We start from the raw sequence: 15,979 nt of genomic DNA on the forward strand, positions 1-15,979 counted from the left end.
CTAAAACATCCAAGAAAGATATTCTGTTATTAGGTGTGTTGCATACTTATCGGCCGTTGCCTCATTTCGACCGCTTTGTTTGCATATGCGATCTCTCTCTTACTAAACCGGCAGTGGTCAACGTTTTTTATTATTTTTTTTTATTTTTTTTTTGTTCGTTATAGTTCGTTGTGTTTGGTCTGGGCGGACGTCACAAGACATGCGTTCGAGTTGATCGTTGATTCCTATACTCAGTTTTTTTTTTATTACACAGAACGAGCAGCCCTCTGACCGAACACACTGGGCTACCGTGCCGGCCTCCATTAGGCTATCCGAACACGATTCACCCCCAGGCCCAAACTTCCATATGCATGTATCTACAGCCTGTACTCATGCATCCACTATGTATATTCCCGAACAGGGGGAATTTTTACTTGAAAATTGCTTGCCCGGAGTCGGCAGGTAAACACGATATTGCAGTGCCTGTCTTATTCCAAATTACGACGCATTGTTCCTCCGGACGTGCATGCATGTCCAAAGTAACACTGCATCGTAATTCGGAATAGAACAGGTACTGCAATATCGTGTTTAGAAACTAAGTGAGAACACATAAAGGGCCGGTTAACTCGGTGAACATTTTTTTCTTGATAGCTATCCTCCTAGCTGTTACTTAAAAATGAACAATAGTTATAGCAAAATTGAAATCGTCGAAGGGTAATTCCAGTTTTACTCGAAAACTGTTTATTTGGAATGTGGAATAGAGGACTGTAGTTAAAAAAATACAGAATTACCATATAGCGCTAGAAAACTATATTTCCTTAAAGAAAGGGTAAAATAAAAAACCTCAAAACAAAAACATACCACACATCCCTTCAATATTTCGTCGAGCTTATATACAAAATATTTCTGCTGTTCATAAGCAACTTTCGCACTTGTGAATAATAACTGTAAACTTTGCCTTCGCTCATGATGAAGAACGTTCTACTGAGTAGAAAAAACAACAATAATTATACAGATCCTTTCACGTTTGTTCCTGTTAACTGTACTTGCATCAGAAGTAATTGCCTTGGCTACACTATAGCGCAAAAGTTATGCAATCAATTAATTTTTATTACTTATAAAATCAAATTTATATTTTTAAGGACATAAAATATTCAGTGGACTAACGCTGAACGGCGAACGGTTCTAATTATGTGCAATACAAACAAACAAACAACAAAGAGATGTCGTCGTTTTCCATTTTCTCTCACACACATTAACTTTTGTGTCTTTCCCTATCAGTACTATCTATACTACCTGCAATCCTATCATTTACTACGTCATGCCTGTACCGTACCTAAACCACCGAATTTTGGTAGTGCGAAGCTGTATTCTCTCCCCCTTTCGAGCAGTTTCGCGCATCGAAACCTAATGTGGGAACGTTTTCTTTTTTTTCCAGCTAGTCTGCTCAATGTAGAGACTATTTCTTTTACACCCGGTTTCCTTCTATTGTTGCGCTGGCGTTCTTACCGCCAGTGTCAACGCGCCACAGACGTAATGAAGCAGACTGCTTGAACATGAGCCAATAAGCGGCCGTTCGGACCCCTTTGTGCGCGCCCGGCACATGATATACTGCCGCCGAGCCGCTTCCCTTTCCACGCGAGTTCCATGCGACATGTCTTCTGTTTTCTTCCCTTTTTGCCGTGGCTCCCGGCTTTTGATCTAAGGCCCGCGCGCGCTGACGCCGCGGTATCTTCGTGATCTGTCGCGCTGCGTCTCGACCGGCCGCCATAAATATTTCATGAGAGCTGCACTCGGCTGTACGCGTTTTATTAAGCACCGAAAAATTTTAACGAGACCGTCACCGAATTTTGTTTACGACTCGGAAAGACTAGCCGGACTCGCTAAGGGCTGCCTTCGACCACGGGTGACGGCGGCGTTTAACGTACACGCCGGGCGCTAATTTAATAGGAAACACAGCGGCTCGCATTTCTTTTGTATCGTCTTCCAGTTTCAGCTATGGAACGATGAGAGAATTTTCGTCGTGAGGGTAAAAGCTGCGGTTCGTAGCGAATGGAAAAACTGCAGGTATCTTGAGAATAGAATATCAAAGGCTACGGAACGTACAAACGATATACACAGAAGCGCCAAAGAAAGTAGTATAGCCATGGAGATTCAAATACAGAGATATGTAAACAGCCACAATACGGCGCTGCGGCCAGCAACGCCTATATAAGACAGCAAGTGTCTCGCACAGTTGTTACATTGGTTACTGCTGCTACAATGGCAGGCTATCAGGATTTAAGTGAGTTTGAACGTGGTTTTACAGTCGGCGCACGAGCGATGGGATGCAGCATCTCAGAGGTAGCGGTGAAGTGGGGATTTTCTCGTACGACCATTTCACGAGTGTACGGTGAATATCAGGGATCCGGTAAAACACCAAAGCTCCGACATCGCGCCGGCCGAAGTGGCCGAGCGGTTCTAGGCGCTACAATCTGGAACCGCGCGACCGCTACGGTCGCAGGTTCGAATTCTGCCTCGGGCATGGATGTGTGTGATGTCCTTAGGTTAGTTAGCTTTAATTAGTTCTAAGTTCTAGGGGACCCATGACCTCAGCAGTTAAGTCCCATAGTGCTCAGTGCCATTTGAACCATTTGAACATCGCTGCGGCCGGAAAAAGATCCTGCAAGAACGGGAGCAACGACGACTGAAGAGAATCGTTCACCGCGAGAGAGGTTCAACCCTGCCGCAGACTGCACCAGATTTTAATGCTGGGCATCACCAAGTGTCAGCGGGCGAACCATTCAACAAAACATCATCGATACGGGCTTTCAGAGCTGAATGCCCACTTGTGTACCCTTGATGACTACGCGACACAGAGGTTTACGCCTCGCCTGGACCCGTCAACACGAACACAGGACTGTTCGTGACTGCAAACATGCTGCCTGATCGGACGAGTCTCCTTTAATATTGTATGGAGCGAATGGACGTGTACGGGTATGGAGACAACCTCATGAATCCACGGACCCTGCATGTGAGCAGGGGACTATTCAAGCTGGTGGAGCGTGTGCAGTTGGAGTGAGATGGGACCCCTGATAAGTCTACATACGACTCTGACATGTGACACATACATAATCATTCTGTCTGATTACCTGCATCCATTCATGTCCATCGTGCATTCTGACGGACTTGGGCAATTCCAGCAGCACAATGCGACACCCCATACATCCAGAATTGCTACACAGCGGCTCCATGTACATTCTTCTGCGCTTAAACACTTCTGCTAGCTGCCTCTCCAGGCATGAACATTATTGAGCATATCTGGAATATCTTGCAACGTGCTGTTCAGAAGAGATCTCCACACCCTTGTACGAGGTGCATTCAAGTTCTAAGGCCTCCGATTTTTTTTCTAATTAACTACTCACCCGAAATCGATGAAACTGGCGTTACTTCTCGGCGTAATTGCCCTGCAGACGTACACATTTTTCACAACGCTGACGCCATGATTCCATGGCAGCGACGAAGGCTTCTTTAGGAGTCTGTTTTGACCACTGGAAAATCGCTGAGACAATAGCAGCACGGCTGGTGAATGTGCGGCCACGGAGAGTGTCTTTCATTGTTGGAAAAAGCCAAATGTCACTAGGAGCCAGGTCAGGTGAGTAGGGAGCATGAGGAATCACTTCAAAGTTGTTATCACGAAGAAGCTGTTGCGTAACGTTAGCTCGATGTGCGGGTGCGTTGTCTCGGTGAAACAGCACACGCGCAGCCCTTCCCGGACGTTTTTGTTGCAGTGCAGGAAGGAATTTGTTCTTCAAAACAGTTTCGTAGGATGCACCTGTTACCGTAGTGCCCTTTGGAACGCAGTGGGTAAGGATTACGCCCTCGCGGTCCCAGAACATGGACACCATCATTTTTTCAGCACTGGCGGTTACCCGAAATTTTTTTGGTGGCGGTGAATCTGTGTGCTTCCATTGAGCTGACTGGCGCTTTGTTTCTGGATTGAAAAATGGCATCCACGTCTCATCCATTGTCACAACCGACGAAAGGAAAGTCCCATTCATGCTGTCGTTGCGCGTCAACATTGCTTGGCAACGTGCCACACGGGCAGCCATGTGGTCGTCCGTCAGCATTCGTGGCACCCACCTGGATGACACTTTTCGCATTTTCAGGTCGTCATGCCGGATTGTGTGCACAGAACCCACAGAAATGCCAACTGTGGAGGCGATCTGTTCAACAGTCATTCGGCAATCCCCCAAAACAATTCTCTCCACTTTCTCGATCATGTCGTCAGACCGGCTTGTGCGAGCCCGAGGTTGTTTCGGTTTGTTGTCACACGATGTTCTGCCTTCATTAAACTGTCGCACCCACGAACGCACTTTCGACACATCCGTAACTCCATTACCACATGTCTCCTTCAACTGTCGATGAATTTCAGTTGGTTTCACACCACGGAAATTCAGAAAACGAATGATTGCGCGCTGCTTAAGTAAGGAAAACGTCGCCATTTTAAGTATTTAAAACAGTTCTCATTCTCGCCGCTGGCGGTAAAATTCCATCTGCCGTACGTTGCTGCCATGTCTGGGACGTATTGACAATGAACGCGGCCTCATTTTAAAGCAATGCGCATGTTTCTATCTCTTTCCTGTCCGGAGAAAAAAAATCGGAGGCCTTGGAACTTGAATGCACCTCGTATTCTGACGGATTTATCGACAGCTCTGCAGGATTCGTGGTGTCAGTTCCCTGCAGCACTACATCAGACAGTAGTCGACTCCATGCCACGTCGTGTTGCGGCACTCCTGCGTGATCGCGAGACCCCTACTCGATATCAGGCATATGCACCAGTTTCTTTGACTGTGCAATGCATTTCTATGGTACCATCAGAGTAGAAACGCGATCTGTTATTTACATGAATTCTGGTTTTACGTAAAATTAGCGAAAATCGTATATTGCAATTTTGGTAACTAATTTCTAACGCTGCCGATCGTATTCATATCCGAAAGATGTTCCAACGAATGGATACAAGGCAGTAATTGTATTCGCCATTAACGGTATTTACAGTATATTTTCACAAAATTATTCAACAGTACGTACGAAAATATGCACAGCAGTGTCTAAAATAGGAGGACACTTTGTCAGTTGGCTGTAACAACGCAAGGAAATCAGCTGTAAAACAAATACACCAGCTGACAAAAAACAGAAGCAAAGACTGACATAAAAACATCGTAAAGTAGTTCTTCATATACACGAATGAATAGCGTGAAAGATAGGTGACCAACTCTTTCCATGCCATGGTAGTACGCAAGTGCCCGGCCTCATGGTCGAAGAAAGCTCCAGGAGATGGATGCGTGAAATAGTAAAATTGTCAGTAGTATAACATGCAACATATAGTTAAGTACAAAATAGGAACAGAAAACATATAAAATTACAATCGTTGTAATGAAATAATGGAGCAAAATAGACAAGTTACATAAGTATAAGACGACGTAATTTTACAACACTTTTCATTGAAACAGACAGTTTGATGTTACACTAATTTGTACACAAGACATTTTACATACAAACAGAAAACAGAAGGCACATTAGGACTGACTGGCTTAAAGCTACGCAAATTTTAAAGACGAACAGCATATATGAGAGATACAAAAGGCGATGTTAGTTTACATTGTAATCATGTCACTGTTATGAAAATGATATTAGAAATAGGTAATGGTATTTGCCATGATACAGCTAGCAGCTCAAGTCTGAAATAAGTAAGACCGACGCTAAGTGTCGCTATAACATACCACCTAGACATACAGCACCGTTCTACGGTACAACGAAAAATTGCAGATGATGTATACGTCCAGATAAACTTTACATTTTTTCTAGTACACACTGAAGTTTACAATCCGACGTGCATTTTCATAGGTTTTGTCTGCTAAAATAAAGTAAGCCAGAGCCTCTTACGATCTTCGTTTACGATATTTCAAAACCACTTAAGTCCCTGTGACACCCCCCAGAAAATCATGACGGTAGACAAGTTTATCGCTTACTTAAACTTTCACTGTTGATGTAGTAAGTTTTTAGCGTGAGCATGGGGTTTTATTTTTTATTTTTACTTCTCCACTAATTACTCTCCACGGAACACACTTGCAGACAGTGTATACATACATCACTGAATGTACCTGATACATTATCTCGTTGTTTGACACATAATTCAGGAGTTACGACATCGTAAACACTGACATGTGTGAATAATTAGCTTTTGCTTAAAATGGAGCGCAAATTACGCAGGCTACATTCATCCAGTGTTTCATAATAAGAGCAGTTGGCGACTTACAACAAACTTTAAGTGTACTTCCAAACCTTTCTGAAGTTTTTCTCTGTTACTTGCTTAACGTCAAATATTTAACACACTAACTCATTTGTACAGTAATCACAAATTTGAAGGTTTTTTTTATACATGCAAGTTAGAGTCTCTAAAGAATTGAGGAATTTCTTGGCAGTGAACTAAAAGATAGACTGGGACTCAAGAGAAGGAAAACTTGTTTGGTATACCACCATTTATATGTTACTTCAGTTACAGCAATTTTTGACATGTAGTCTGGGGTTTATTGAAGGATAGTCATTGGCAGTGATAGTTTATTGAAGGCTTGGTTTGAACAGTTTATTTCGTTCACGAAGTGCAAGTTAATCATTCTTAGGAGTTTATATGAGGTCTGTGATTAGGACAAACTGTTAGATTGTGCGCAGAGCCGTAAATACTTCATAGCATGTAATCCGATAGGTTTTTAGTCAGTTCCAGTACCTTACTGAACACTGTGCTTGCACTGGAGGTATATTTTAAGGCATTAGTAAGCTATAAGAATATCTTTTTACATAAACCGACCGATTCGCTGACTGCCACAATACCTTGGTAAGGAGCAAAGTTAAAAGAAAGGCGAACACGCTGGTTAATGTCTCCCTGCCAGCTAAACACTGCTTGTTTCATAGATATTGTATTTTGCTTCTAGACAAAACGTTATTCGGATAATTACGACAGCCTGTGTATTTGGATGTAGCCAGTAGCGTTTCATATTTGTTTTTGAGCAAAACACAATTTTGATCTTTTCTTTCTTTTAGTTCCCAAACATGTTTTGCTCAAGTTTCAGTATCATCATGGGGATTTTATCCTCTCTCTATAAAATAGGAAAAATGCTGTTTACTATTTGTACACATATAAATTTGAGTTTTTAAGACAGTGTTTACAAATTTGGAAAACAGACTAAGTTTTGTACATATACCTTGTTACCACATCCTGTGTCCACCCCCGGTAGCTGAGTGGACGCCGGCACGGTAGCTCAGCGTGTTCGGTCAGAGGGTTAGCTGCCCTCTGTAATAAAAAAAACTGAGTTAATAGATCAACAACGAACTTACACGGATGTCTTACGGCGACCGCCCCGAGCAGAAGAAACGAAGAAAATGAGATTAAAAAAAAAAGTGGTCAGTGCTACAATGTCTATCCTAATGGCCTGGGTTCGATTCCCGGTTGGGTCGGAGATTTTATCCGCTCAAGGACTGGGTGTTGTGTTGTCCTAATCATCATCATTTCATCACCGTCGACACGCAAGTTGCCGAAGTGTCGTCAAATCGAAAGACTAGCACCCGGCGAACGGTCTACGCGACGGGAGGCCGTAGCCACAAGACATTTTTTTCACCACATCCTGCGGTAAATCCAGGGAAACCACAGCATGTGGTAACAAGGTATATGTACAAAACTTCGTCTGTATTTCAGATCTGTAAATATTGTCTTGAAAACTCAAATTTATGTGTGTACAAGTGGTAAAGAGCATTTATCCTGTTTTATAGAAAGATAATAAAAGCCCGCTGATTACTGAAGCTTGAGCGAAACATGTCTGGGAACTAAAGGAAAAGATAAAAATTCCGTCTTGCTCAAGGCCGATCGTCTCCAAAAACAAATCTATTTTCAAACAAAGACGGACATTGGAACTTCAACGTCGAGTAAAGTTCCAACCCTACTGGCATCGGCGTCGATGGGACGATAAAATCTATTCTTCCTCTCACTTACAGGGCTCTGGTACTGGCTTTCTGAAGTGATAAAAAGTCTAAAAAGAGGCATCTGAAATCAGTAGCTCGTCATTTAAAAGGAAGTTATTGAGTACTTTGAAAAATTCGCACTGTTACTCTGGTCTCAGCTCCGGTAGTCATGCAGTCGTGTACGAGACAGCGCACTGAATGACGTGGGAAAGAGTAAGAACGAGGAGTAGAGACACAAAGACCGCATCCAGTTAGTGGCTTGCTCCCTAGGTCGCGTGTGGACGCGGTGGACTGTAAATATTCGCAAGTACTGCCGCACCACCGGGGCATAAACCAAGGACAGCTGCGCCGATGTAATCGCCCCTCCTCGGCTCTGGGTTTCTAATGGAGCTATCTCTGGCCGCGGCGGCGTAACTCACTGGTCCGTTCCTCTGATACAGGAGTGCCTGGCATTTTCGAGCCACGCTACAGGTCGTCGGAAGTAGCGCAATCGCTTGAAACACGGCAGTCGTCAAGGACTGCCTTCAGCCCGTATTAAAATAAATGGTTCAAATGGCTCTGAGCACTATGGGACTTAACTTCTAAGGTCATCAGTCTCCTAGAACGTAGAACTACTTAAACCTAACCAACCTAAGAACGTCACACACATCCATGCCCGACGCAGGATTCGAACCTGCGACCATAGCGGTCGCGCGGCTCCAGACTATAGCGCCTAGAACCGCTCGGCCACACCGGCCTGCAAAAAGTTAATTACGTAACCTTTTTTGAGGTGATAATGAAATCGTTGTTGTGGTCTTCAGTCCGGAGAATGAATCTGTTCAGCACTCCACGCTGGTCTACCCCGTGCAAGTCTCTCCACCTGCGAATAACTCTCCAGTAGTCAAGCCGCGGCCTCCCTCTATTACGAGGGCTGGCCAGAAAGTAAGTTACGATCGGTCGCGAAATGGAAACGACTATGAAAATCCGATAAAGCTTTGCAAAGATGTGTTGGGCAATGTCTCTAGTATGACTCTAGGAAGAATTATGTCGCTCTTTTCATTCCTGAGCTCTTAGTGAGCGCGTAAAGATGTTATAGAAAATAGTGTCTCCCGCCAAGTACGAGGGCCTGGTGAGAATTATCCCCTGAGGCTATGCAACCAACATTACATAACTGTCGTGCTGTTTCTTCTTCAAGACAATTCTCAGCCTCATTCTGCAGGGGCAATGAAGATGTTCCTGCATCGTTTCAGTCGGAAATGTTTGGTTACCCACAGTACAGGCCGTAATTGTGTCCCACTGAGTTTCATCTCCGCTCAAACCAACCGCTGGCTATGAAGACAACATTTTGGCACAGACAACGAGCTTTAGGCCAGCGTAGAGAATTGGCGGAAAGCACTGGCGGCTGCCTTCTATGATGAGGGTATTGGAAAGTTGGTACAACGCTACGACGAATGTCTGAGTCAGGACGGTGACTACGTAGAGAAGTAGCTGAAAGGTGTAGCTAACTGTTACAAATGAAACATTCCTGATTTTCACTGTGATTTTCATTTCGCGATCAATCGTAACTTCCTTTCTGGATAGCCCTCGTATTTTCAATCCACCGTACTTCCCACCATTACTAAATTAACGATTCCTCTACGTCTCAGGAAGCGGCCCATCAGCTGACCTCTTCTTTTAGTCATGTTGTGTAATAACTATCTTTTATCTCAAATTCGATTCAGTACCTCATCATTAGTTACTCTATCCAACGACCTAATCTTTTTAGCATTCTTCTGTAACATCAAATTTCAAAAGCTTCCTCCATCTTCTTGTCTGCGCTGCTTATCACCGGTGCTTCACTTGAGTGCAGTGGTATACCCTATCATATTCAAAAATTGTACTTTGAAAATTTCAGTTAATGTAGCATGTTAATTGTAAGCAAGCAGATAGAGAAAATTATAAAAATAGAAACCAACAAATCAAAAAGAAAATTGTGTTTTTGGACTTCAGGCATACGTTGACTACTTAATAGAAACTTGCGCCATTACGAAATGCTACGTTAATTTTGTTGTGTTAATATGACATTGAAGTTAACCTGAAGCCCAATAGAGGAAAACATTCTCAGAGGCACACCGATGCCCATCACGAATGAGAACAGAAGTGAATAAAAAAAGATTTAAAATTAGAAAAGCGTCTCACAGTATGAGTTCGCCAGCGCGACTGATGATGGATACTCGTTCTGCCGCCGAAACACTGCGCATGTTCGACATAACAGCCCGGTCTTTCGCTAGAGAACATTTTCTTTACTGTTCGCGCGGGGTACGGCACGTTGTGACGGTAGAAAATTTTAATTTTTATTCTTGCTTTTGTGACCATAATAAGAGTCCAGGCTCCATAGGCAAACAGCCAGCCGACATTAAGAAATAGTCCACCAAAACGTAGGGACAAAATAATCGGTGGAGGCTGCCAAGCATGGCTTTTTGATCAAATAACTTAGTATTTGACTTCCTGCCAGAGGAAGCAGCATGAGTCAAACTTGCACAATAGAAGACGCAAACACCAGGGTAATAATACAGCAAGAGAGAGTGTCAGTCACGTGCGGAAAAGACTCGTGTGCAACCAAATCAAGTTGTGTGCAGCTAGAAACGAAAGTGTCGTGTGGAACCGAAGGCATTCTTGCTCAGGCCGACCAATTAGAAACGAGAGTGTCATGTGGAACCATAGGCATTCTTGAGCAATCCGATCATTTAGAAATGAAAGGGTCGTGTGAAACCAATTAACTCGTGTGCACCCAAGTACATGAGAAACGAAAGAAAAGGGCACGCAGCGGAATAGCTAGGAGCAGAGATTCAGATGCAGATTCAGAGCCAGTGCCGGCAGTTTGGAGATTCTACAGCGAGACGCCAGCGGGGCCGAGTAGGCCCGTAGCAGCCGATACAGCTGATAAAGACTTCAACTACGAGGAGACGGTGATAGACTCTGGTGGACACTCAGGAACTGCAGGTCAAGTAGGATTTTTAGAGTTTCATTGGAATAGTGTTGAACAGAGGCTGTCAGTCTTTGTCTTAATTACTTAGGGAGATTTCAGTGCTAACCAAGAACAAGTGATTGCTTTGTACTTGTTTCTTATATGTACCGGCAATTAGCTTTGAAGTGGAGAGTCCGAATAAATAGACTGAATCTTACTAAGGGGTTTATGGTCCAACACCTCACATAAGTTGAAACGTCCCCTTAGGAAAATTATTGAATTACTGTGCTGATAAACCTCTTACATTATTTTATTTTCAAACAGCTGAGCAAAACTGAACGTACTCAAACATTTCGCTCTTGACCTATTCTGATCAACACTAAACTGACACACATTATTTTTTAGCGCAACGCAATCTCACTTTCAATAATCCCCACAAAAGAATGGCCCTGACTAACAATAACCTATACCTTTCATGAATCACTTACCTCACAAAAATCTTCGTTACTCAAACTACTGCAATACAGCGAGAGCCAATACTGCCAGCTAAATAAAAGATTCAAACTACTGAAGGTACTAAGTACTGATAGGAATAGTTAGCAAATGAAAGATTTTGACAGAGAACAAACAATGTATTTACCTTAATAGTGTTCAAAAGTCATAATATCTATATCAGTCCATGATATCCAATATTACAAATTTACTGTCGCTGTCCAGATCATCCGCTCTCAAAACTCCGCCATCTCACTCCCCACATCCACCACTGCTAGCGGCTCACCTCCAACTGCGCAACGCTACGCGCTGTTTAACAGCCAACTGCCCACTACAATGGCGAATATTCCGACAACAATGCCAACCAGCCACGGACAGCACACACCACAGCCAATGATTTTCATACAGAGCGCTACGTGGCGTTACCAATATAAAAACCTAGACAGCCTACTTACAAAGTATATGTGACAATAAACTTGATAGAAACTAACCTATCTTTTCTGCTTATTGAAATTCTGTAACCTATTTTCAGGAACTTAATTGCTTCAAAGCAAGGAGATTCTCTCCCTCTCATCTCCGATATAAAGGTTGACATCAATTTATAATAACCCATTGTCATAATAATTGAAAAGCACCAGTTTGCTTTTGTTCTATAATATTTTTATTGCTAACCGGTTTTCGGCTTACAAGGCCATCTTCAGGCATTCACTGAGTATTATCACCAAAGAAGTTAAATGTGAGCAGACAACATTGGAAGAGAAGCAACACATCTAGAGTGAAGTAGAAACATACAGTGAGTAAATAACACATTATTATAATGTTGTTCTACCAAGAACCGACGGAAGATTCTGTTAATATAACCCATTGTCGTTAAAGTCTCGATTGCGCTACGCTGTTCGCACTTACTTCGCTCTGGTATAGTGAGGCTGTGCCGGGACGCTACAGGCAACCCTACGGTTTTGGCAACAGATTCTGTGAACCAGAAACCCCTCACCCTCGCAGTTTCGAAGGTCAAGGATGAGAACAACGAAGTCCTTCACTTCCTAGTTAAGTCAACTCTGTTGTTTCTCTCTCGTCCGCCAGTAACTCATTGTGCGTTGCTAGTTGCAGTTGAGGCTGTGGGAGGCAGGGGTGAAAGAACTAGAAGAGGGGTGGGGAAGAAGAGTCGGACAGAGAGAAAGAGAGAGAGAGAGAGAGAGAGAGAGAGAGAGATAGAGAGAGAGAGAGAGAAAGAAGCAGCTGCGATCGCAATTACGCCCCACTTGAATTATTATTCACGCGCGCGGCGTCGGTAACACGCACGGCGAGTGGGGTCCGGCAGAGGGCAAGCTTAAAGCGGTCATTAACTTCTCGCAAAAAACAATAGTAAACTCGGTGGGACGGGCGGTCGATCGGGCCACCTCGTGACGACCACGCCGGAGGAAATCGATAGAGCGAGAGATCGAAACGTGTACTTTTGTTTATCCGTTCCGCGGGCCCGAGGCAGCCTCCGCGGTGGGGGATAAATAAACGATGAGGAAAGACCGCCCGTGACAGATATACGCCATCGCGAAAGCGAGCGGTAATTAAATGATCATTACTTCGTGACGGGCGCAAAATTACAGAGCCCGGCGCGGCGGAGCTGGTGGGTACCTCGCCGTAGAGCTGAGCTGTCCCGTCGCCGCGCCGGCGGCAGTAAAAAATCGCTGTTGGCAGCCCTGCGCAGATTAATGCGAGTGGCGGCGACGCACTGAGGGGGAAAAACCGGGGGAGGGAGGGAGGGGCGGCAGAAACGGACAAATCACCGGCTCCGGGAATCAGTCACGTAATTCCGATTATCGCGTTGTTGGCTTTCCGAGGCCGGAGTTATTGCCGACCGGACAATTGCTTATCTGCCAAACGCGCTGCCCCTGCCTTGGTTTTCCATTCTCGCCTTTCTCTCCGTCTCCCTCCCTCCCCGCTCCCCCCATCTCTCTCTCTCTCTCTCTCTCTCTCTCTCTCTCTCTCTCTCTCTCTCTCTCCCCTCCCTCCCACCCCCTCCTTACTCCCACCATCTCCTTCGCAGCCCCTGCACAGTCACCAGCAAACCGACTTGCTGCTACGGTTTCCACATACTGTGCACTGCTACTTGAAAAAATTTCCACTTGCTGCAATGACTGGCAGATCTCTCTTAAATGTGAGCAACGTCGAGATAATGCCCGTAATAAAGAGAAGGAAACCTTGTCAGTATCCAATTACAAGATTATATTTTGATCAGAATGACAAAGTAGTTCACAGATAGTCATTTACAAGAATGCAACAAAAACGACAGACAACCAGAAAACGAGCTCGGTCGATCCTTCTGTTTGTTCGCATTTCACAGTTACCGCCCTGCAGTAGACAATTACCGCCACTAACCTAACCAAACACGTTTCAGCATCTTCGTGCCATCATCAGTGGTTACTTTTATTCACTTCCGTAAATGTGAACGTATTTTAAGTGTTTCGGCCCCTTTGTGCCACCATCATTGTTTTATTCACTCCCGTAAAATGTAAACATATTTTATGTAATAACTATTCTGAGGAAATCACGCATGAAATAGTTTTGGTCTGTGGTTTTTATTACCTAAATTTTTTCTACATTTCTGGATTCTGTAGGACCATCTTTACGTTTCTCTTTATGAATAGCTTGTCTAAAACCAAACTAAACTCCTCCCGAGCAGGCCATGAAGACCCAACGGTACTGACCGGCCGCCGTGTCATCCTCAGCTCATAGGCGTCGCTGGGTGCGGGTATGGACGGCCTGTGGTCACTACACCGCTATCCCGGCCGTATGTCAGTTTCCGAGACCAGAGCCGCTATCTCTCAATCAAGTAGCTCCTCAGTTTGCCTCACAAGGGCTGAGTGCACCCCGCTTGCCAACATCGCGCGGCCGACCGGATGGTCACCCATCCAAGTGCTAGCCCAGCCCGACAGCGGTTAACTTTGGTGATCGGACGGGAACCGGTGTTACCACTGCGGCAAAGCCGTTGGCTACTAATAGCTTGTCACACACAATTAGATGATGTTACTGTGAGTCTGGTTGCCGAATTAACTAATCACTTTACCCCTATGCGTTATCTTGTTGCGTGAAAATATTTCGCTAATATATTCTTCTCTTAATTTCGAAATACGCTGTCCGCCGCTCGTGGTCTCGCGGTAGCGTTCTCGCTTCCCGAGCACGGGGTCCCGGGTTCGATTCCCGGCGGGGTCAGGGATTTTCACCTGCCTCGAGATGACTGGGTGTTTGGGTTGTCCTCATCATTTTCATCATCATCCAGGAAAGTGGCGAAATTGGACTGAGCAAAGATTGGGTAATTGTACGGGCGCTGATAACCACGCAGTTGAGCGCCCCACAAACCAAACATCATCATCATCGAAATACCCTTTCTGAACAAAATTAAATTCTTAGATAAAGTGATTTACTTAGTTCACCAACCAAAAACATAACAAATTAAAACGTTGTGCTTCATGCTGAAGTTCAATTACATGTACAATGAGCATTTAGTAAACGGTAAATTCTTTTCCTTCCATTGTTCTGTGGTGCTGCAAGCCAAGAAAAGTTTAAAAATGTTTGAAATTATATTTAATGTTGATTGGAAGTCACTAAGCGGTCTCATTCTCAATCACTGGATAGGTACAGTCTCGGAAATTTGGCTCTCAATGTTTATGTTAAGCGAAAGCTGGTTTTTCATCCATCTCAACGTTTACGACGTCATATCCCCGAAATTATGGGTCGCTCAGTGATACAATTTTGCAAGTGGTTTATGTGGATACTATCTGCAAAATGCGTTGCAAATAAGTTTGTAGTAAAGAATTAATTTATTAAACCGTCATGCCTGATGCTGAACATTTATTGCACTAACAACGAAAATCTAGTAAGTGAAACTTATTTCCTTTCATCATTTTGTGTGAAAAAAAAAAGATTCGTAAATGTTTGAAATTATGTATAATGTTTATTGTAAGTCGCTAAGTGCTCTCATTCACAAATCCTGGATATATATACAGTATGGGTAATTTGTGTGCTGTGAGTTACGTTGCCTTAAGACATAGACGAAGTTTCTAACTGTAATACTTGACTGATAATACATATTCTGCGCGACAATTCTGCGACTATCACCGTATCCATTGTGCAGTGTTCATGAGGATAAGGTAAACTGACAGGCACATGTCTCAAAGATAGTCATCTTTACCCCTCCCTGAATACACGAATGGAATAGGACATAAAATGCCCTCTGCTACACGCCGCACAGTCCATTGCGGAGTATATATGTAGATGAAGAGGTAACTGATAGTGAAAGAAATGATTCGAAACGCAATTGTGAAAAGGAAATATGAGTTGAAGCGAAAAACTAGAAAGAGACAGAAGGCTCGGTTGAAGAGTGGAGGTATAATACCTCACCAGGAGCTATAGGAGTTGATGCCAGTAACGAAGCGAGGTAGTGAGTGAGAAATCAGAAAATCAATTAGGCTCTCCGACACTACTTTGCTGACGATCGCTGTTTATCGGCTCCGGCGCACGGTTTTAATTTAAAGCACGCTTTTAATTTACAACTCTCCCCCCTTTCTTCCCCCCTCCCCTCCCCTCCCC

The 15,979-nt window shown here is 44.0% G+C and overlaps 1 protein-coding gene and 1 pseudogene across 1 annotated transcript in view; one reads left to right on the forward strand and one right to left on the reverse strand.

Moving 5' to 3' along the window:
* The window catches only part of LOC126109407 (homeotic protein ultrabithorax-like), an 877,703-nt gene that overhangs the window by 750,423 nt on the left and 111,301 nt on the right, over positions 1-15,979 (forward strand). The gene's annotated exons all lie outside the window — the stretch shown is intronic.
* Positions 14,266-14,383, reverse strand: LOC126110012 (5S ribosomal RNA; annotated as a pseudogene).

Source organism: Schistocerca cancellata, chromosome 12 (assembly GCF_023864275.1).
Source record: "Schistocerca cancellata isolate TAMUIC-IGC-003103 chromosome 12, iqSchCanc2.1, whole genome shotgun sequence".
Taxonomy (NCBI): Eukaryota; Metazoa; Arthropoda; class Insecta; order Orthoptera; family Acrididae; genus Schistocerca; species Schistocerca cancellata.